Source organism: Symphalangus syndactylus, chromosome 23 (assembly GCF_028878055.3).
Source record: "Symphalangus syndactylus isolate Jambi chromosome 23, NHGRI_mSymSyn1-v2.1_pri, whole genome shotgun sequence".
Lineage (NCBI taxonomy): Eukaryota > Metazoa > Chordata > Mammalia > Primates > Hylobatidae > Symphalangus > Symphalangus syndactylus.
Window position 1 is genome coordinate 51,876,095 of NC_072445.2, and position 24,863 is coordinate 51,900,957.

Sequence of the window (24,863 nt, forward strand, 5' to 3'; positions counted from 1 at the left end):
TGAATGTGCAATTCACAATAGGGTTCACGCTCCTATGAGAATCTAATGCCGCTGCTGATCTGACAGGAGGTGGAGCTCAGGTGTTAATTCAATCAATGGGAGGCAGCTGTAAATACAGATGAAGCTCTGCTCACCCACTGCTCACCTCCTGCTATGTCAGTTTCTAACAGCAACCAGTACCAGTACCCATCCATGGCCTGGGAGTCGAGGACCCCTGACTTATATACATATACATATACATATACATACATATGTCACATATATTCTTTTGTACTATTGTAATGTAAATAAATAAGTAAATAAAAATCATTAATCAGGCAGACATGGAGAGGTAGATTGTACAATATAACCACACAAGGAACTACCTGAAATTACAGCAACCAACTTGCTTTTGTCCTTTTGGAGAGGAGATGCTGCTCTTTTTATGTTAGGACTAGGCTCAAAATCCTAATCCTAACATGAATTTATCTCATGAGTGTAATTTATGTCATGAGGTCTGTCCCGGCAGCTCACTAGAGTAGCAACCATCACATCGATATTGTTGACTTAAGCACCCCTTACCTTTAAGTTATGTTGGCAATAAACACAAAGAACACAAAGCAAATAAAGGATAGCATGGGGATTGTTAAGACCTCTCTCTCTCTCTCTCTATACACTGGAGTCATACACTGGTAGGGGCATAATACCATACGTAACAACAGGGAGTAGGTGGATGATCTGCTGGATTTCTTTGTTTCTTCAAGAAGACCCTGATTCTTCTTAAAAGCCAAATTTTCACAGTCATGTGCCTTTAAACCACAGGTTGGAAAACTGAGACAGCCCAAGTGATTTGGAGTGCCCGAGCCACCTACCAGTTTTAAACACAATCGTAAAGATTTCCTGTCTTTTTCTTTCTTTCTTCTTATTCTGACCAGGCTTTCCAAGTGCCAGCCTGCCCCTATTTCTATTCTCAGCTGACTTTCAAATAATCCCTGCTAGAGTGTTAATTGAAAAGCAAGGTATTAACTGATTATAGCTTAGTATGATCCCTCCTAGGGTGATTTTATTTTCATAGGGGACTCATAAAGGTTGGTGTGGGTAACAGGGAGTGAAGGCTCAGAGATGACCTTCAGGAGGCTATAGCTAACTCCAACACCGGACGGAGCAAATAAAAAATATTTGTTATGCAGCCTCTGAAAGGTTGGCAAAACCTTGCTTCAGGCCCTGTTTAAACACCCAGTCTCTGTCTACTACTTTTGGAACTGAACTGCAATAAAACCTCTTATTTTCCTGACCCAAGAGGAAATATTTTATAAATTATAGCGTAGAGAATTATTTGGCCAATATTTAGACCTGAAATACCCTGACGAGTGAGAAAGGTAAGGAAAAGAATAGATTTGGAGAAAGCACAAAGGCCAAAGTCAATCAACAAAATGCTTAATAGTGTAAAGAGAAAAAACTTTTCAAGTGTCCAAGCATAAATGTCAAGAGTATTTCAGTAAAACCCAAAAGGCTCGAAGTTGAAGCAGGTATGAGAAAAGAGGAATAGAGAAGATCCCCGAGGAGAATACAAGCATGTGGGATGTGTATCTCTATTTACACAATAATTGTTCCACCACCTTCCCATTTCACAGTACTTAATATTAGCAACTGCTTCGCCTGATAAGAAACGGTATCAGCCCTTTATAAAAGAGGTATCCCTGAGTCAGGATGTTTAAGCCAGCAAAAACTGGTCACAGCTGAATCCAAATCCAATGTTCAATAGCTGTTCTTAAACTTTACTGTGCATAACTCATCTAACAATGTTCATGTAACATGAAGATTCCAGAATCACAGCTGAGGTGATTCCAATGCAACAGTTCTGGGGCATGGCCCAGGAGTTTACAGTGTAGCAGCATGCCAGTTGATTCTAATGTAGGCAGTGGGCCACTGTGAAGCAGGTTTCAGAAAGCCTAACCTAGGGTTTGTATTCATTGCTTCCACTCCTCCTTCCATCTCTCAAACTGCCATTTGCTTCAGCAACATTGCTGGACAAACCACCTTTGTTGAAGTTGGGCCTGAGAGCTCCTCTCCTCATTGGCACCATGCATCTCTCACCTTCTGTTCTGGGTGGGTCACCTCCCATGCAGGCTGCTGTGTGCGATGCCTGCAGGAACCTACTCTGTGCTCACGTAGGGGCAAAACTGGAAATGTGAGGGGGACAAAACTCCCAGGGAGATTCCTTGATCAAAGGAGGCAGGAGCCAGTAGGTAAACATTCCCAAGTTGCCATTCCTCAGGACAATTTTCTGAAACTTATTCTGTGTAATTCCCCCAGAGGGTCCTAGCAGGAACGAATCCCAGTTGCCCACAGCGATGGCCAGCTATATAACTCTTCTTCTCTTCCCAGTCCAAAAGTAAACTACTACATGGGAGCTCCTGCTGCAAACCCTGCCGTCTGAGAAGAACACAAGCTGAGGGAAGGTTCACCTGAGAGACCGGCTCTGGAAACCAAGAAGGAGAGGGTGAAGGGGAGGGACGAAGAGCCCTTGGTATATTCTTCCCATGCAGCCTCACTCAGAGTAGCCCCATTTTGTCTGTTTTGTGTATTACACTTCTCCGTTTTAGTTTCCTTAAAAATAAAATTATGGAGATAACAGGCATTTGAAAATAATCAGTCTAAGAAAAAGGCTCAAATCTTGGCAGCAAGAGCCCAAGATCTACCACAAGTACAACCTGAAATCAAGTACATAATATCCCCAGCATTCGTTTTCTTGTCTACATGACAGGGTTGTTGAGACAATAAAACACGATTATTATTAACTAATAATATAAAACTAACAGGAGTATGCCCTGTGGCCCAGACCCAATCTCTCTCTCTCCATGCAGTTGTCACTAGGCTCATTTGATTCCATGACTTTGTTCACACTAATAAGCCACTGGACACAAGTCACACATACCCTAAAGTGGTTAGTTAGAAATCTTACGATGTTTGTGCAAAATTTGGCTTCATCTGTTGATGCTGCATCGATATGAGTTTGCTGTTAATACAAGTTTCAAGAAAGGAAAGGAAAGGAAATGGAAGGGAAAAGAAAGGAAGGAAAGGGAAGAAAAATAAATTCTCACTAAACACGAAGCAAAATTATATGACTTCTACATCCTGTCTAGGATACAGGTGCCCATTTGGTCCACTCCTATTCTCTCTTTTCCTCCACAGTTTCTTTCCTGGGTTACCTGGTAGTCTGCTGCTATCCGTGTACTTTCCTCACATTGACACTAGGCATTTTCCTGGATTCTTTCATAGGTTCTTCTGATGTGGAAGTGCAATATAAACATAAAAGCCTTGTTTGTTATAGCAGAAACTATGGATCCAACAGACTTTTCCATTTGTTCCCAATTTTGCTCTGTAAGAACAAAATAAAACAGAACCGAAATGAAGCTATTATGCCTCATGTATGATATCCATATATTCAAATAATTTTCATTGAGGTATAACATGCATAGAAAAAGAGTACATAAATCATAAATGTGCAGCTTGAGAAATTTTCACAAAATATATCCTCTTGTGTAACCAGCACACAGGCCAAGAAGATTACAAGTACCCAATTACCCTCCCTATACCACTCTCAGTCATTACACTCCAAAGAGAGCTGATATACTGACTTCTAATACCATCAATTTACTCTGCTGGTTTCTAAGGTTTGTATACATAGAATCACAATTTATACTCAAATGTATCTGTTTTCTTTAATTCAATATTGTAAGATTCATCCGTATCATTACTTACAGTAGTAGTTCATTTTCATTGCTATGTGTAGCATTTACTTGTATAAATATAAGACAATGTATTCATTTTACTTTATTGAACATTTTAGTTTTTCTAGATTTTGCCTATTTCAAAGAGTGCTGTTACGAGGATTCTTGAATGTCTTTTGCTACATCATGCTTGCAGTGCTTTGGGGAAGGTACTTAAAGTGGAGTGCCTGGGTACACAGGTTTAACTATGTACTCAAATGCTTTCCAAAGGAATTGGAAATTAACGAGATCATTTAAAATGTATATGTTAATATGTAGGGCCACATACACCCAAGACATTCTAGGAAAAACAAAACAAAACAAAACACCACTACCATCAAAGTGGAAAGACACTACCAAGTATGACTTATTATGAAACTACACTAATCAAGACAGTGTGGTACTGTTGCAATAGTCAAATAATGGAATATAACATGGAGTCAAGAACTATCCTTCCTTCCTCCCTTCCTCCCTCTTTTCTTTTTCTTTCTTTCATTCGTTCATTCTTTCTTTCCTTCTTTCTTTCCCTGTAGATGTTAATATGTGTGTGTATACATTTGTATATTATATATAGATTTGATTTGTAATAAAGATGACATTGTTGACAACTGTGGAAAGAATGGTCTTTTCAATACATGGTATGAGGTCAATATTATATCAATTTTGAAAAGAATAAATCTTAATCCCTGTCTCACATCATATACAAAATCAATTCCATGGTCTATCTGAAGTTTGCACTCTTTACCAGGTGTATACTGTTCATCAGAAAGATATGGAGTTCCAAGGCTTAATCAGTTGCATATATCCTTTAATAAACTTTATTTTCATTTGTATTAAAATTCAAATTAGAACTCCTGATATTTTCTTTATTGAGACTAGTGGGGGTGGTTAATGGGTATTAAAAAAATAGAAAGAATGAACAACACCTATTATTTGATAGCACAACAGGGAGTCTATAGTCAATAATAACTGTACATTTTAAAATAACTTAAAGAGTATAGTGGGATTGTTTGCAATTCAATGGATAAATGCTTGAGGGGATGAATACCTCATTCTTCATGATGTGTTTCTTTCACATTGCATGTCTGTATCAAAACATCTCATGTACCCCATAAATATATACACATATTATGTACCCATAAAAATTAAAAATAAAACAGTAATAAAAATCGTTATGTATATTGTGGAAAACTGATTTTCTTCTCCCTTTTTTCCATTCTTTCCTTCCTTTTTCCCTTCCTCCTTTACTTTCCACCTTCCCACCTTTGTTTTTTCATTCATCTAACAACATACATCAGATATCAGTGGTTACAAATCAGCAGCCCACATGCCAACTATGACCTGAATAGTTATTTTAAAACACTTTGTGTTAAAAATAAATCCTGTTGCCAATATGATTGTGAGAATTTACATGAGATCCAATTATGAGGCATCTCTTGAAAATTTGGCAGATCTGGCAACCGCAGGCCAACAGTATTCCACAGCAACAGTCTGCTGGATTTTGTGAAACATTTGCCAGCTTAAGACAGGGCAACCCTCTCAGATTTACCTTAATCCTCACTGGGCCTGCTTCACTCATGTATATTTATTACCTGCCTGACCCCTGTAGGAATTTGCACTCAAGGTTTCTGTTACCATGTTTGAATAGAGTAGTTAGACATAAAAACATGTTTCCAAAGAAATTATAGATGCATAAATGTCAATATTGTTTTCTATTTATATACAGTTTTCAGTGTTCTACATATGGCAGCTAAAAAGATTCTTTCTTCTTCTTCTTTAGTTTTGGGCATAAATCCCTTCTTGTTTCCACAGGAACATTAGCTCAAATTTGCAGATACTGTGTGATACAGATAAAATTGTTGCACTTAAAACCATATGTCACACTGAACTGCTCGAGAGGCACCAAGCCTTTCTTACTTGCAGATCTTTAAAGATATAATTTTATGCTCAGTTAAGATGGAAAAGAGCATTAGGTTTGAAGATAAACCTATTTCCCGTGGAAGCACTCGCTAAATTATTTCACCAAATTACTAGGTAGAGAGACATTAGTAGAATACGTTAAAAGTGAACTTTTTCAACTTACATATGTCTTCCTCCATATTAATCAGCTGCCAGAGATTATCGTCTTGATAGTAGCTGGATACATAAGGATATGACAGACCTTGGCCCTATTTTTTTACACATTTGTATTTACTTTTTAAAAATTATAGTAAGGATCTCAATTCTTTAAGTGGCTATGAATCATTTAAAATTGTATGGGAACTGTTGCTGTATTTCAGGCCATCATTATATTATGGTGATAGAAAGGCATAAAACTCTATTACCATTTCACAGAGATAAAAAAAAAAATCAACTTGAGTAATACAAAATAAAGTAGTTCACAACTGTGAAAAGTCCTTCAGGAATAAGATGCATTTCAGTATTACTATTTTTCACTCCCATACATATAACTTGTGCATCCTTTTCAGACACAGAAGCACATAATGGAAGTACATGTCTTGTTTTAAGAAAATACGACCTCTAGGGCCCTGTTCTCTTAAGAAGTATTTAATACATCTCATGCAAATAGAGAGTTTAAATGACAAGCACACTGGATTCAGATCTCAGATTTACAAAATTGGCTTCATTCAGCAGTCTTATATGGGTATATAAATGTACACACATATATTTTTCTTCTTCTTCAAGTGAATATTAAAAGCCAAGTATGAAATAAAGAGGATTGGAAGTGATCAGAGAAAAATATCAATGAAAAATTTCCTGGCTCAGAGGTGACCAGAACCCAGAAACCCGGTATCACTTAGCCAATTTAAGTCTTGAAAACAATGACAATAACATTATGATAGTCTACACAGAATATTTACACTAGTAGTAAATAAACAGAATGAATAGTCGGTTTGGGGCACATACACACATATCCAAAGTAAGGCCATTTTGGACTTAGGAGAACCTAAAGCTCAAATTGCTCCCATCACCGTTCACTGGCACCTTATTTTCAGTTTCTAATTTTACTCAGATCTTTTCACTCCTACCTCCCCGCTCTGGCCCATTTCCTCCCCTCTACCCTGTCCCAGGTGTTGATTTTGAGATCCACCGACTAAAATGAAAACATGGCCTCTACTGTTCTCCCACACATCTATATTTGCTTCTTCCATTGTCCCAGTGCACTGAATGAGATGGAAAAAGGGAGTTGATACTGAAGATGTAGAACTGTAGTTAGAAATAAAAAATCATAAGAAAGAATTTTTATAAGCTTCTCACAGTACATTTTCAGCCACTATTCCTTCCTCTGACATAAACCTGGTTCTGAGCCTGTTCCTTCAAGTTCTCCAGTCCCTAAACATACTAAATATTCCTTCTCCAGTGAATTCCTTCTCTCTCCAGCAGGACATCCACCTTGAAAATAGATCTTCCATACTCAATGGCCTTATTTCCTTCTCTAACACCCAACAGGTCCCCATCAGCTACTACTTTTTCTTGCTCTAAAAGTTTTCCCAAATCCTTGCTTTGCAATCTTCAGATGCCCAATCAGTAAATACGTCACAAGTTTCAAACACAAAAGGTCATATGAAAGTTTCCTCTTATACTGGTCATACACTAATCCCAAATGAAACTCCTAATAAGCCAGTTGTCATTCAACTCCTGCTTCCAGGTCATCAATGTTGTTGAGGAATTTTGTAATAAAGTTTTAGAGTGGGCCCTTACAAGTTTATAACTGTCAGCTTTGTAAGAAAGCCTCTGACTTTACCCCAGTTTTTTCTGTCCTCTCAAGCCCCTTCTTTAATTTTCTTGCTGTCAAACTTTAAATATGAGTGGTGTTTGTGTGTGCGTTTAAGATAGACAATAATCTGAATCCAGCCAGTTCTCTTTCCTGTATTCCCCAGATCAATATCTTCTTCCTCATTTTCAAATTCAGCATTGCCACTTGGGTTGTGCTCTTTATTGCATTTCCATCTCCATGGAGACCACACAAATCCAGTGTTTCTATCTTATACTTAATTCTCTTTGCTAATTTCTATGCTTCAGCTGGGAAATATATTCTGACCTTTTTTATCCCTAGCAAGTTCTCTTTAAGTTTTCCTTTCTTTCCTTTAACCATACAACTTTAAAAAAGTATATAATAGGTATTAATCATTTCCTTCTTTCCCCTTCGCTTCTCTTCAACCTGCCAATCTTTCTTTCCACATCCATATCCCCAGCAGCACCTCTGACTTTTATTAAAGCTCCAAGCTTGTGGCACTATCTACTTACTGGATATTTTCAACTGGAGATTTTATAGGCACTTCTAATTTAATATGTCTGAAACCAGATTTATTATCTTCCCTTTGCTAAAATAGTCTCCTTCTCTGCTATCTCTCAACCCACTTATAAATATCACTTAGAATGTTTTCTGTTTTTGATTCTTCATGTTCAATATGGACTGAAAGAATTGTAAAGCAGGGGGTTAGTGCTCAGCTTTCCATGTAGCTAACATATCTAGGTAACTATAATGCATCATTCATCAGACATTCAGGAATAACACAGTATAGACAGTCTATTTTTATTTGGGTGCTTCATTTGTGTTCCTTGTTGTATCATATTAATCAAGAAAAGGAACTTGTAATAGCTGTGGATTTCCCTTCTAGATGAAACTCATTTGTGTTCACATTTCCATTTCAGAAGAGGAAGGCAGCACCAATTTTAATTAAAAATCTCAAGATATAAATTCACCTAGCCAGACGTTATTCTACAGAATGTTCTTTCTTAAGATCATTATTTCCTAATTAACACACTGGGTATATGTTGTATTTATCTAAATGAAGCTGGTGTTAAGAATGGGGTAAGACACATTCTTTTTGATAATCAGTCTTATACAAGTATGACCCTCCTTCAGTAAACTACACCTATTTTAAGCGTACAGCTCAATGAGTTTTGGAAGCTGTATACATCTGTGTAACCACCTTCATAATAAAGGTATAGAACATTTTCATAAAACCAAAAAGTTTATCTGTGCCCCTTTGCATGAGGGGTCTTCATTCCTCCTTAACCCTAGGGAAAGTATTTACCTACATCTGTCACTTACATTTTTTGAAATTTCATGTGAATTGAACCATAGCAATCAACTCTTCTGGGTCATTTGCACAGTATGATGTTTTTAGAGACTCACTTGTTGCATGGATCTTGATTTTTTTTTCTGAGTAGTTTTCTCTCATATGAATATACTACAGTTTGTTTATTGTGATGCACTACTTGTTTCTACTTTGGGGCTGGAAATTAATGAATAAGTTTCAAGAACATTCATGTACTTGTCTTTGTGTGGATACATGGCTCCATTTCTCTTGGGTAAATACCTAGGAGTGAAGTAGTAGGGTTATATATTAAGATAAGGAGCTTCCAAACTGTTTTCCAAAGTGGTTGAAATTGGCTGGGCATGGTGGCTCACACCTGTAATCCCAGCACTTTGGGAGGCCGAGGCAGGCGGAGCACCTGAGGTCAAGAGTTCAAGACCAGCCTGGCCAACATGGTGAAACTCCGTCTCTACCAAAAATGCAAAAAAAATTGGCCAGGCATGGTGGCTCATGCCTGTAATCCCAGCAGTTTGGGAGGCCAAGGCAAGCGGATCACAAGGTCAGGAGTTCAAGACCAGCCTGACCAACATGGTCTACTCTCATCTCTACTAAAAATACAAAATTAGCCAGGCGTGGTGGCGTGCACCTGTAATCCCAGCCACTCAGGAGGCTGAGGCAGGAGAATCGCTTGAACCCGGGAGGCGGAGGTTGCAGTGAGCAGAGATTGTGCCATTGCACTCTAGCCTGGGCAACAGAGTGAGACTCGAGCTCAAAAAAAAATTATATTCAACCATATATACATATGGTTGAAACATTTCACATTTCCATCAATAGTGCTACTTCAGTGAAGTTGTGATTGTGTTTTTCAAGTCTTCCATATCTAACTGACATTTATAACTACTTGTTTTATTAACTACTGAGAAAGAGGTATTGAATAACCAGCTATGGCAGAGAATTTGTCTATTGCTAATTTCAGTTTGGTAAGATTTTTCTCCTGGTATGTTTTGAGGTTCTGTTATTTGGCACATACACATTTAAGGGTGTTATACCATCTTGGTGAATTTACTCCGTGATGAAATGTCCCTTCTTATTTCTGATAATATTCCTTTATCTGATATGTGCTTTGATCAGTATTAGTATGGCCATTCTAATTTTCTCTTGATTTGTATCTGCATGTTATATTAAACTAAATATATTTTTATATTTTGAGTATTTTCTTGTAGACAACGTATAGCTGTGTTTGCTTTTTAACCCAGTCTAACAGCTAATGTTTTTTAATTAGACTGTTTAAATTCAATGCAATTTCTATATAGTTGGTATTATATAAATTCTCTTGATATTTTTCTATTTGTTTCATTTATTCTTTATTCTTTTTTACTTCTTTTTGTGTCTTCTTGTAGACTATTTTTATTATTTTCTGTATGTATAATGTCATTTTATTTTTTTAATATTTAGTCATTTGCATCTTTAATTGATGCCTTCAAATAATATGCCACTTCAATTACACTATAAGAAACTTAAAACAGTAGATTTATATTCCCCTCTTCCATTTTGACTTCCAGTTATGTTGCTGTAGCTGGACTGTCTCCTATATCTCAGGTATCAGTTGAAACAACTGGAATGACTTAGCCCTATTTCATGTGCTCTATGCTTAGTCCCATGGTTTTGGCGATTTTCCAAAAAAGCAAGTGGAATTGTTTAAGTCTTCTTGAACCAACATACACTTTTACTTGTATTCTTTTGGCCAGTGCAAATTATAGGGTCAAACCATGTTTAAGGGTTGGAGAAAGAGATACCCTCCTCCACCCCTGCAGTCTCTTGATGAGGAAAGCTGTATGACATTGCAAAAAGTTTGGATATGAAAAGCAGTGGGAAGTTTGGGCTATTTTTACAATTAATCTACCATATAAACTTTACCTATGTAAAATGATCTTATTTTTGGAAACTGACTAATGACTCAGATTACAGTGATCTTAAGTTTTCTCTGTTAAGCTTCACTAATCATGATGACTCATTCTAGCATATGGGCAATGGGAATGCTAGGGAATCTCATTAATCAGCCATCTATATCTGTCTCCTCAGGCCTCTGCGTATTACTGCCTCCATCTTCTTCACTGTTTTTTGTTTTGCCAGATCCTGTAAATATGTCACAACTTATGATGAAGCAAATACCATTTCATGAAATCTATCCTGAGTGCCTTGGAGAAAATATTTTCCTAGCACTTTGTACCATCACCCTTACGGCATTTATATTTTACCTTTCATTTTATTTGTTCTGTTGTGTGATCCTCCCCATGCCATATAATCTTTGAAGCGAAAATCATGTCCTTTATACTTTACATCTTCTTCAAGATTAACTCATAGCCTTTTACATAATAGTTGCACCATTGAATAAGCTGAGTGAGAAATAGATTATTGTGTACATGCTGTGGCTGCTTTTCTAATGTGCAGAAAGGCTTTAATGGTAATTTAAATCAAGACTCTAAATATTAATAGCAATCATTTATTGTATTGTGTGTCCAAATACTGTTCTTAAAATGTTAAAAAATTAAGGAAAACTAGTAATTCCTCATTGTTGCCTACCTCTTACCTTCAATCAGTATTCCAAAATTTCAGCCAATGCCTGCTCTGCTGCCTAATCAGTTTTGGGGAGGAAAAAAAAAAAATAGATCTTTGGAGACAGAGATTAAATTCAAATCTCTCACTGCTACTTCTCAAGTGTTATTCATCCTGAGATTCTTTCCAAAAGCTTACCAATATTAACTCAATATTAAAAGAAATAAAAGAGAGGGAGAGGGTCTGACACATAATAGGGACTTGTTCCTTGTTCACTTAATTCTCTTCTGTGTCTCAAAATGCAGGTCTGCTTTAACGGCTATTACTGTAGAACACAAGTGGGCTCTTGTACCTTTACAGAGGTGGGTTGGAAAGAAGATGAACATGAAGGAGAAAAGAGAGATTTGGTTTTTGTTTAACTTAAATATCTTTCCACTTCACTCTAGTTTATTGGAGAGAAGTCTTACAGGTATCAGAAGAGTTGAGGACCACCATGGAATAATATCCCACCATCTGCAGAAGGAAGTGGACTGCTCTTTCCCTTCAGCCTTTGCAATGAAGGGCAGCATCCTCGACAGGATATACCGGAGAAAGTTTTACCCTTGTCTCCTCCTCTTTCAGAGAGGCTGATGACCCATGCCCAGTGCTCATAGTTTGTTCACATCCTGCTTCTGTTCCAGTCTTTTCTTCTCTCCTTTTGGTTGTTACAACTGATCTATCTTTGAGATTTTTCACCCTTCAAATGTCCCAGAATTTCCCATCTCCAAAATCATTAAGAGATATTTCAGATCTCAGAGTTCCTTATACCAATAATGCCACTTTGGGCTGCAGCAAATATGTAGTTTTCCTGATAGCACCACATAAAAAAATCTGAAGGTATTAGAAAAAAGAGAAGGCTAGAGGACATTGGATAAAGAGTGGGTGTGGTAGGCAAAACATTGCCCCTTTCCCCCCCAAATATTGTCCTCTAATTCCTGAAACCTCTGGATATGTTACCTTAATCTGCAAAGGCTCTTTTTCCAGGTAAGTTAAGGTCCCTGCAATGAAAAAGTTTTCCTGAATTGTACAGTTGGGCCCAACCTAATCACCTCTCCTGGTTGAGGTGAGAGAGAGATGTGAGAATGGAAGAAATATCAGGGAGATGTATTGTCGTTGGCTTTGAAAATCAAGGAAGGGGCCACTAGCCAAGAAATGAAGACATTCCCTAGAAGCTGAAAAATGCAAGGAATCAGACAGATTCTGCCTCCAGAAGCCTCCAGAAAGGCATATAGCCCTGCCAACACCTTGATTTTAGATCGGTAAGAACCATGGTAGAGATCTGAACCTACAGACCATAAGATAATAAAATTGTGTTGTTTTACATCATTGCTTGTGGTAATTTGTTACAGCACAATAGGAAACTAATATAGTGGGAATGAATAGGGATAAGTAAAAGGGGCATTTTCTAAGAATGTCCAGCTGTTTCCAGATGAACACTTGAGCATCCTTTACCCCAGACTTAAAAGTATAATTTTTTTTTTTTTTTTTTTTTGAGACAGAGTCTCCCTGTCGCCCAGGCTGGAGTGCAGTGGCGCGATCTCGGCTCACTGCAGGCTCCGCCCCCTGGGGTTCACGCCGCTCTCCTGCCTCAGCCTCCTGAGCAGCTGGGACTACAGGCGCCCGCCACTTCGCCTGGCTATTTTTTTGTATTTTTAGTAGAGACGGGGTTTCACAGTGTTAGCCAGGATGGTCTCGATCTCCTGACCTCCTGATCCGCCCGCCTCGGCCTCCCAAAGTGCTGGGGTTACAGGCGTGAGCCACCGCGCCCGGCCTAAAAGTATTATTTTTAAAGCCTTTGAATATATAAGCATTCTTGGAGAATGAAATTTTCTCTTCAAGGTAAAAGTATTTAACAAGAGGTCTTCTTTTCCCTCCATAATGTTTTGTGTCTGTGCCTATGCATATCTGAGATTAAAATAAAAAAATAGAATTAGAGAAACAGGTGGTATAGGTACGTAATATCAGAAAGCTTCCAATCTCTATTGCTATCCTTGCCACAACAATCTGCCAATTGCCTGCTGGATGGAAGTTATGTTGCTATGTACTGAAGATATATAAAATTAAATATTTGGCCTCTGCTATCAATAAAATATTATATGATGTTTTGATTAACGTAATATTTTTCTGAACATTGCTTTTAGGAGGAACTCATAAATGACCTGAAAAAGTTTATCTTTTTCTATGTTTTACAGTGGTATCTGATTTTCCCCGTGGGCTCTGAAAAGCAATAAATCATCAAAGTAGAAATTTTATTCACTGTCCTGTACCTATTAAGGCAAAATTTCTAAATGATACATTTTAGGATGATTTAACAGAAACTGGAACAGCAAAGGGATTAACACCAGCGGAAGGTCACAATCCCTTGAGTTCTGGTTAATGGAGACCATATTGTGCATTTATATTATCAATTGAACTAGGGTATAGAAGGCCATTCACAAATGTTAGTTATGTAGAGATAGAGGAAATAAGGAGGAAAAAAACCTTGTTGGACATATTAATGAAAACTGGCCCTTCAATGGGGCAGATGATCTGAGATCAAGCCAATCTCTGATACTCTGTAGTGGTGTGATATTAAGAAAATTCCTTAACTTCTATGAGCTTGCATTTTCTTAATTTTAAAAACATGTATAATAAAATTACGAATCACAGAAATTTTATCAGTGTTATATGAGTAAAAGATTTTAGAAGCACCTAGTGATATGTTTGGTACATATAATATTAATTAATGATCTTTTATTCAATCTTTCATTTGTTCAAAACCCACTTAGCATTTGCAAATACAGTGACATAATCCTTGAATATAATGACTCCGTACACCTAAGAACTGCTGATTTCCAAATTTAGAGATTTGCAAATGGATTCACCAATCTGCCAAGATCTACACGAAGTGTTTCAACAGAGCAATTTTAAGTTAACTCTCTCTTTTGTTTCATGCTTCATTTTTAGATGTTTCATAACCAACTCCTTTGGAAAGAAAAAAAGTAGCACATCAGCAATTTTCAAGCACATTAGGATTTGAACAGCTAAATGACAGTATCTCCTGGAGGAAAGGTTTTCTACTCACAGAACCTGAGATGAGAATCATCTGTCCCAGTTTTACAAATTAAAAAGGAAAAAGAAACTCCAGTGCCTTTTCTGCCAGTATTTTTCTGATGTTGAAATTCTGATACAAATATTCAAGTTCAATGCAATCCCATTATGAGCATGTGTATGTGTATGAATGAATATGTATACATATATATGATAGACTCCTGACAATCAAAATAATGTTTTACAGGCGAGAATTCTTTAAATTAGAAAGCTACTAAAATGCATTTAACTTGCTTTGTGAGAAAGCTAACCCTTTGTCTGTAACTCCCAACCCTGGTTGCAAAATGCAATGACCTAGGCTGACTTTTTTTTTAATCCTATATCTAGAAGTTTCTCATTCTGATTTAATTGGTCTGGGATGGGACCCAGACTACACTGGGATATTTAAAAAGTTTCTCAGGTGATTTTAACACGTGCAAAGTTGAGAAATAATGCCCTACACCAGTGATTAGTGGCACATGGCCTTGATAGTACATTACAGTCACCTGGGGGAGCTTTAAAAAATACCGATTCCCAGGGCATACACCTGATTTATTAAATAATAAGAGGGGAGAACCACAGTCACCAATATTTTTAAAACTCCCCAGCATGAGCTACCTGGGTTGAGAGACACTGCCTGTGCTCTGCCAGTGATATAATGATTACGATGTACATTGGCATCAAATGATTCATTATGCCACCTTATATCTCAACTCACTGCAGCTGGGACTCATATTAGACACCGCGTCTTTGTTTCACATATAGAATTAACAAAATTAATTTCAGGTTCTATCATACCTTTACTAAGATGAACATTGTGTCAGTGATCAGAGAATTGCCTCTAGTGTTTCTGACATATTTGCTTTCACAATATTTTGAGAACTAATAGACTACTCTGAGCAAATATTAACATCATTCCATTAAATTTCGTCCTGGAATTGACTGTGGGCAATTCATGATTTCACGAGCATTGGGGTCTCTATTCCTTTGCCGGAAATTTTGATACCACTGATATGTGTTACATTTTAGGCACATTTAACTGTGCAGCTGGTGTTGGGTTAGACTATAACCTTCATGCTCATGACTCTTTAATATCTGCTAATTTCAGAAGATCTTTTGAATATCATAGGGAAGTGTAGGTCCCTTTTACTTATCACCATTTTTCTAAAGCTCATCACGCTCCAACATTAGAGAAGTTTCAAGGAAGCTTGAAATTAATATTGACACCTTGACATGACCTGTCCCCAAAGAAGAACTGTCACGTTTGTGATCAGCATCTTTCCTCAAATAGCAATGGAAGCATTGGTCTGGAATTACTGAGTAATTTGACTTAGTGATAACTATGGTAGTCTATAGATACTAGAGACTGTTATGCATTTATTACATGATCTTTGCTTAGAACCATTTTTACATGGTCTTTGTTGGCTCTCTTGTAAATCTGTTTTGGAGCAGGATCCTCAGGCAGCTGTATTTGAAATGAAGCCTTGTTAGATGAGAAATCAAATTCACAATCCTTCTGTGGTTTTGGTGCAAGAGCTCCATCTGGAAATGGACCAGCCCTTACTGCCTCAGCATATGTCCCAGGGACTACATTTTCCCAATAATTGAACACTTTGATTCCAAATACAGCACAGTTTTCTCTCTTCATGCTGTTATTCACCTATCTCTGAGCATGCAAACTTCAGGAAGCCAAAGTGAGTGTAGAAAGATATTTATAATGAAGAAATAAAAAAATCCGCATCATAATTAAGTGATGCTGAAATATTCTTCTAGTTTGTATTCTGCCTAGGAGTTTAAAGGGTTTTTACTTAGTTCTGACTTTGGTTACCTGTAAACCAACCAAGTTCCCTCCATTTCCCCACAGATTGGCATTTTAGTGTTACAAACCATTATTCATTGGACTTCATCAAAAGACAAGGGACCTTTTTCATTACAAAGCTCCTGGGTGGAATAAAATGGCTTACATTTTTGAAGGGAAAAGGGGGACAAGAAATAAGTATTTTCATTCTAGAAAACACACACACACACAGACACAAATACACACACACACACACACACACGCACGCACCTGTATATCCACAATCCAGATGGCCATGGTGCCCTGGATGGGGAAGAAATAATCCACTTACTGCTTCTTTTGCTTTTTATGTGGACTACCATGAATGGCCAATCCTGACCCTCAGGGACTGCTCTTTAAGTGTTCTTAAAATTGAAATAGAATTGGAAGTGTCAGTTTCTGGAATATGTCCATGGCACCACAGGTGGAAACACAATGGTTAAACTAGAATGGACAGGAACTAAGGAGTCAGTCAACTTTGACCTGGATTGGCATCCAATATGGAGGATTTCTATAATAATAACAGGACACAGTTCTCTTTAGGCTTCCCTTTATCCTTATCTCTGATATATTAGATTATTACATATTCTCTGTTTTTAACTGAAACAGCCTGCTGCTAAAGCCTTCAGACTACTCTAATTCTGGAAGCCTAATTTCAGACTACTCTGCCTCCTCCCAGAGGGAATGAAAGCCAGGGAGAGATTCTAAAGCCATAATCCTGAAAGCATAGTTCTGCTTGCAGATCTAGGGCTTTAATTTAAAAGAATGACTCAAAAGGTCATTTCTAGGCTCATGCATCTCAAAAGTCAATGTTGATGAATATTATCTCAGACACTTGTAAGAAATGCATACTTTCAAGCCCCTTTTTTTCTGATTTGGAAGTTCTGAGTTCAGGTTTGGGGCCAGGGGATCTGATATTTCACTGCATATGATCCTGATGTAGTCGTTCTGTGGAATACACAATAAGAGTCACTAAACTAAACTACAAGAGACTTGGGAACACAGAAATAGGAAGTTTCTTAGATTTTTCTTGAGATGTGGATTTTAAGGTATATTTGTTATATTTTCTCTCAGTTTATTTTAAATACCAGGTAACCCTGAGACACTCTGAAGCCTGAAAGTCATATAAAGTTACGTCTAATTTAGTGTGCCTGAGTACATAAATTGGTTCAGATTAGCTAATGAGGACACATTCATTCATTTGGCAAATAATAGTTAAACTTTTTTTTTTTTTTTTTTGAGATAGTCTCACTCTGTTACCCAGGCTAGAGTGCAGTGAAAAGAACACAGCTCACTGCAGCCTTGACCCCCTGGGCTCAAGCAATCCTCCTGCCTCAGACTCTCAAGTATTTGGGACCAGAGGCGTATGCCACCACACCCAGCTAATTTTTTTTTTTTCTTATTTTTTTTTTCATGGAGAGAGGGTCTTGCCATGTTGCCCAGGCTGGTCTTGAACTCCTGGGCTCAAGCAATCCTCCTGCCTTGGCCTCCCAAAGCGTTGGGATTACAGGCATGAGCCACTGTGCCTGGCCTAGTTGTACTCTTGCTCAGCTAAGAATTGTGCAAGGTACTGGTGGCACAAAGGCAAATGAAATGCAGTTCTTGCCCCTTGAGGAGTTCATTTTAGTGGAAGAAACAGTGCTATAAATTAATTAAATACAGTGATATGAAAAAGTGTTATCAGTGCATGTAGGACAATATAATTTACTCTGCAAGGGAAGATTTAACAGAGACAATTGGAGTTGAGCTTTGTTTTCAACTATTGCTAGGAAATTGCAAGACACAGAAGAGAAGAAAAATTTTGAGAAATAGGAAAAAAATGTCATGCAAAGGCAAGGAAGTAAGAAATAGCCTTTTGTATTCTAGACATGCTACAAAGTTCAAAGAGTTTAGAAAGATGCACAAATGATGGGAAATGGCAGGAAATAAGGTGGGCAGGAGAGATCCTTGAGACTATACTACAGTCTGCTATGACAAAATGAGGATCATTATGAGAGAAAATAGAAACCTAAATAAATGAAGGAATGTGCTATACTCATAGATTGAAAGACTCCATATTTTAGACATAAACTTTTTTAAATTGAATCATAAATATAAAACAATCAGAATTAATATTTGATTAGTTTTGTGAAAGTAGGTAAACCTATCCTAAAATTTGTGTGCAAATTATGAGGTCAAAAAATAGCCAAGATAGGCTGGGCATGGTGGTTCACGCCTATAATACCAGCACTTTGTGAGGCCAAGGTTGGTGGATCACCTGAGGTCAGGAGTTCATGACCAGCCTGGCCAACATGGTGAAACCCCATCTCTACTAAAAATACAAAAAAATTAGCTGGGCATGGTGGCAGGCACCTGTAATCCCAGCTACTTGTGAGGCTGAGACAGGAGAATCGTTTGATCCTGGGAGGCGGAGGTTGCAGTGAGCTGAGATCGGGCCATTGCACTCCAGCCTGGGCAATAGAGAAAAACTCCATCTCAGAAAAAAAAGAAAAGAAAGAAAAAATAGTCAAGATAATTTTGAAGAAACAGAACAAAGTTAGAGGTCTTACTCTGAAATCTTGTGACTTACTATAAAGCTATAATGATTCAGGCAGCATGATATTATTATAAGGGTAGCTAAATAGATCAATGGAATAGAATAAATATTAATAAAGAATATTAATAAATGCACTCAAATATGCAATAATCAGTTTATAAAGAGATACCACCATATTACAGTGAAAAAAAGATGACCTTTTTAATAAACAGCATTAGGTTCATTGAATATCTATCTATATGGAAAAAACATAAATTTTATCCATACCTCACACCATGCACAAAAATTAATTCCAGATGGTCCACAGATCAAAAAGTTAAAGGTAATTTTCTTTTTGAGACAGGGTTTTGCTCTGTCACCCAGGCTGGAGTGTAGTGGTACGATCTCGGCTCACTGCAACCTCAACATCCTGGGATCAGGCAATCCTCCCACTTCAGCCTCCCAAGTATCTGGGACTGTTGGCACTCACCACCACACCCAGTTAATTTTTTGTATTTTTTGTAGAGATGAGGTTTTGCCATTTGCTAAGGGTGGTCTTAAACTCCTGGGCTCAAGTGATCTGGTCGCCTCAGACTCCCAAAGTGCTGGAACTACAGGAGTGAGCCATAGCGCCCAGCCAGTTAAAGGTAAATTAATAACCATTGTAAAAAATAGCATCTATGCAGAGATTTTTTTAAAGAAAAACTAACCAAAATGAAAAGCCTTGAAAAATTGGATCATATTAAAATGAAAATCCTATGTTTATCAAAAGACTCATTAGAGTAATAAGGCAGGCCACAGAGTAAAAAATTCTTGCCATGCATATGTCAAGAATGGAATCACGTGCGAAATATGTAAAGAACTTCTACCAAAAAATCAAGTCAAAGCAACCAACCAACTTTTAAAAAATGTTTAAAATGTTTGAAAGGGCATTTCATCAAAAAAGATATTCAAATCATCAATAAACATATAAAAATAGAACCAATCTCATTAGTCAGCACGGAGTGTAGTTTAAATCCAACGAATAAAACTACATGCTCACTAAATGCTAAGATTGAACATACTAATGACATAAACTGCTACCAAGATTTGAATTAAGAGACACTCCTATATACTGTTACAAGAAACCAAAAAACACTATAACCACTTGGGAAAAGCTTTTAGCAGTATGTATAAATACGAAGGTTTCTACAACCCAACATTCGCCTTCCTAGGGACATAGCTAATAAAATTGCATTTATATTTAACCCAAAGATGAGTAAAATATGTTCACAATGCACTCTTCACAGTAGCCTAAAACTGAAAAATTCAAATGTCTATCAATGGCAGAGTGGATAAATTAACTGTAGTATATCCACATAATGGGAATAGTATATAACAACAAGAATGAACAAAGTACTGCTATACATAACATAAACATCAACTTTATAGTTGAACAAAAGAAAACGGACACAAGTGAATTACACCATTATTCCATTTATGTAAAGTTCAAAAACTGAAAAAGCTAATTGATAACAATAGAAGTCCTGTGAGTGGTTACCTTTGGGAAGAGAAAAAGCAAGAGGCTTTGGAGAATGCTAGTGTTCTTTTTTTATGTGTGGTGGTTACACATAAAAAGTTACAAGTGTGTTCATTTTTTGAAAATTCACTAAACTGTACACTTATGATTTGTGCATACTTCTGTTATTTATAATTTAATAAAACTCACATTAAACATTTTTGCAGTAATTTAATTAGAATGGAGGAAGCATGTCATTTTCTCAGATGGGACATGGCTTTTTCTAGCATTATGTTGAAAGAAAACTTTTTTCTTACTGTATTTTGTTTTCTCTTGGACATGTTTTTAAAAACAAATCTTGAAGTGATTTGCCTTAAAAGAGAGAGAGATTATCACACAAGTGCAGAAAATAGATGATGAGAGCCTAAATTGTGTGGAGAGAGAGACATGAGGCAGACTAGAAGCAATGTTTCAGTGTTTCAGAGATAGAAATCACAGGATTTGAAGTTCAATTATCTGTAGGATGATGGAAGAGGAAGATAAAAGTCACCCTAAAGTTTCTAGCTTGATAGATTTGAATGATTATGCAGTTGGATCTAATGAGTCTTTTTTTTTTAATGTTGGACATGTTTGTGGTATTAGAGAGTCAGGACATATTTTTATGCAGTTGAAAATATAGGTCTGGAACTTAGTGAAAAGAACAAGAGTAGAAATATAAATCTGGGCCTCTTCAAATGTGTTTTATGTCTTGAATGTACGTTTTATGGCTAAAGCCTTAAAAATAGATGCAATACCCATTTCATTATCCTGGGGAAATGTGCAGTATAAAGAAAGGGGAGAATAACTGACAGAGGTAGAAAGTGAAGGAGATTTCAAGCAAGGAGCCCATTTGCAATTCATGTTAACTACTTATATTTTAAGTATTCCCAACATGTCTCAATACTCAGTTGACCTAGGTAATTATTACACTCTCTTGTTGTCCTCTAGTATTTATTTCCTAAATATAAAAATTATTAAAAGCATTACAAATAGTACCTGGTGTTCCACAAAACTTAATTTATCACTCACTTCTGAACTATAGTGTTACCAGAGAACAGTATTACATTGAATCTGTTATAATGATAGTTATTTCAGGAATATTTTACAACTTAAGTAAAACTGATGTTAACTTATCATGTTTACAGTTTCACAAGGGAATTTCAGAGGTCTGAATCAGATATTCGTAATAATTTCCTGAAAAATGGATATTTTTTAGAAGAACCACATTTTAAATCAGCATTGATCATGAAATATTTCCAGTTTGAATAAGATGACCAACAAATAATTATAAAGCTATCTTACTGGCTAAAAATATAGTTTTTTTAATTCTAGTGATCCATTTCAATTTACTGGCAATCACAACACATCCTCTGAATCCATACTAATAATTCCTATAGTGAGGGAAACACATTGTACTCCCTTTTGGTAAATCTATTGTTGTGACTATCTATTGTTATGTAGTCAAATATCCCAAAAACCTAGTAGCTTAAAACAGTCACTGTTTGATTATATGACACAGATCTAGGGGTTAGGAATGCTGGCAGTGCCCAGCAGGGCAACTGTTCTGCTCCCTGTGGCATTAACTGAGGCGCATTAGTGGAATTCAGCTAGTGGGTGGACTACATAGAGGGCTGAAGATGATGCCACTCACATGTTTGGCATCTTGGCAGGGGTGGCTGGAGGTGTGGGCTCAATGTGACCAGCAACTGAAGCAGCTGCAAGTGACCCCTCTCTCCATCGTGGTGGTATTAGAGTAATCGGACTTGTTACACGGTGTTTCAGGGTTCCTGGAGACAGCATTCTTAGAGAAAAGAAGGGAACATTGCTAATTTCTTAAGGCCTGAGCCAGTACAGCATTGTTTTGGCAGTAATCATTTTGTTAAACAGTCACAGAAAACAGATTCAAGAAGAAGGGTGTAGATCCTAACTCTTGATGGGAGGAATATCAAATAATTTGAAGTTTTCTTTAATTCACTACACAAATGTAATAATAATTCATTTATGATTCTGTTTACTAAATGTTTTGTTTATACCAATATAGACTTTAAAAATAAAAGCAAACCTAAAAATAGTCCAGTTTAATAAAGTACATTAATTAGTCTCTTTTTAAAAAGACAGATGATATATACAGATCTGAACCTGGTAATATCCAGAATGAAAATTTCAGAATAAAAATGAAATAGAGAATTCTGAATATTTATAGATGGTATTAAATAAGAGATATGGTGAAAGCAGGGAAAGACTGAAAATTAACTCTATTTTTGATGCCTTGATTTACTGGAAATAAATTTAGACTCTTCCACTTAGAAAATAAATATGATCCTTGATTCTTTTCTCTAGTAACCATTGAAAGTAATACATATTAAAGTTTTTCTACCTGGTTACATTTCCGTGTATTTGGTTTTAATGCATAAAGGTCAGGAAAAAGAAACTCACTACAATTGTGTTCCTCTTGTATGTTAGGCTTTATGTTAAGTGCACTCTTTATATAACTAATTTAATCTTCAAACTAATCTTAGAGTTAGACATTGTAACCCTCATTTTATAGATGAGGAGATTGAGGTTCAAATAAGTTATATATAAAGAGCACATACAACTATATACATGCTCTGATATTATATATAAAGTATGTTGTATTATGTGTATATATAATACATGTTCATAATAGGTATATATGTGTGTTTATAATATATAATATGCACATATTATATACATTTATCATTAGTCACATAATATATATAGTATATATTATAATATTATATATGTTCGTATGTATTTTGGGGGTGGAGGTACATTTTTCAGACCATTTGCCCTCTTTCTGTTTCTTAGGCTAGGAATTAAATACCATGGTAGTCTGTGGGATGTAGCATCCTGCTCTTTATAGCGCAGCATGCCAAGATAGCTTTTAAATTATGACATGTTCTTATGTACATTGCAGGTAAGCTTTCTGAATATGTCTTTTCTTTAAGCATAAACAAAATTGAATGCATATTAATTACGATCAGCAGTCTTTGCTGTACATATGACAGACAGGATATTTTCAAACCGGGATTTCAAAACAAAATCTGTACCACACCATAGTTTGAGTTCCAATACGCATTGTTTTTCTCCAGACGATCAGCCACACTGGGCTGGCAGCTAAGAAAGGTGGAGAAGATCACCATGATGTGACTAGGCAGGGCAGGACTAGTGCTGGCGGGATGCACAGGTCTGATTTTCAATCATCTTAATAGCACCCTACTGAGCCAGAGCACAAAGAACCTGATTGGTATTTGTCTGATGCTGATTAGAGATATTTGTGTAAGATCTTCATTTGCATTAATCTTTAGAAGTGACCTGCCTAAAAGGAGAGGTTGGGGATTCTAGATTCAGACATGCTTCTATATGTTGGGAAAGAATGTAATGGAAAATAAAAAAGAGATAAAGAAGAAAAGTAATTCTTTCTGGAGTAATGAGGTTCACTTCTCCCCTTACTATAGAAATGCTCCAAAGACTGTAAAAATCTACAGATAAGAATGAAATTTTGCTTCATTACCTATTTCAATTGGATAGAAGCCAAGTTGAGACTAAGAAATAGAAACTATTTCTCTGTACAGACAGCATCTTCTGAGATCGTTCACAGAAGAAAGGATGGGTCTGGATCCTAGTCACTAAATTGCGAACTCTTAATTAACTGAAACATCTAAATTCATTTTACATGACACAAAAGTCATAGTTTGGGTTCCCTCCAGAAGCATACACTTAGACAAGGATTCAGATCTACAGTGAGGTGAATGGCATTCTCCTCCAAAAGATACATCCACTCAGAACTTGTGAATGTGACCTTATTTGGAAAAAGAGCCTTTGAGATGTAATTAAGCTAAGGTTCTTGAAATGAGATCATCCTTAATTAGGGGACCCTAAGTCCAATGACAATTTCCATTAGAAAATGGGGACAGAAGGATCTTTGACTATAGGAGAGGAGAAAGCAATGTGATGATGGAAGCAGAGATTGAAGTTATCCCGGCACAAGCCAAGCTATCTGTGAAGGCACTAACAGCTGGAAGAGGTAAGCAAGGATGCTCCTGTAAAGCTGGCAAAAGAAGTTCTGGCCTCTAGAACTGTAGGAGAATACGTTTTTGTTATGTCAATTTCTCATGGCCACCACAGAAAACTAAAGTAAGGTCCAAGTAGTTTACCGATAAGGTAAAGGAAAACATGGGTTGGGGAATGGGAAAGTGGGACAGAAAAGAGGAGGCAAGCAATAAAGATGGTTATCTAGCTAGCAATATAAGAAGATGGATGCTGGGGAAAGGCTGGGAGGTGGCATAAAATGCATGCGTCAAAGTTAATGGATCTGAGGAGAAGGGAACTGGGGTATTTATACACTCATTCCAGTTAGCCGTTGGCTGAAGGCTATTCTCTGGGGGTGTTATTTCTCCAGAACTTTCAGCTTTCCATATGAACAGCAAAGTTCACTCCAGCAGCAAGAGAGTGAGCCCACAAAAAGAAGCACAGATACATCAGTTAGAGA

The 24,863-nt window shown here is 36.9% G+C and overlaps 1 long non-coding RNA gene across 3 annotated transcripts in view; it reads left to right on the forward strand.

The window, feature by feature from the left end:
* LOC129473659 (uncharacterized) overlaps positions 1–17,536 on the forward strand; it is a 66,525-nt gene extending 48,989 nt beyond the window's left edge. For 2 of the 3 annotated variants that reach the window (XR_008654319.2, XR_008654317.2), the window contains exon 3: positions 2,368–5,065. This is a non-coding gene — a long non-coding RNA (uncharacterized lncRNA). Of the gene's footprint in view, positions 1–2,367; positions 5,066–14,338 lie in introns of those variants that run through there. The other variant, XR_010119021.1, reaches the window with a different exon arrangement.
* The last annotated feature ends 7,327 nt before the right edge of the window (positions 17,537–24,863 follow it).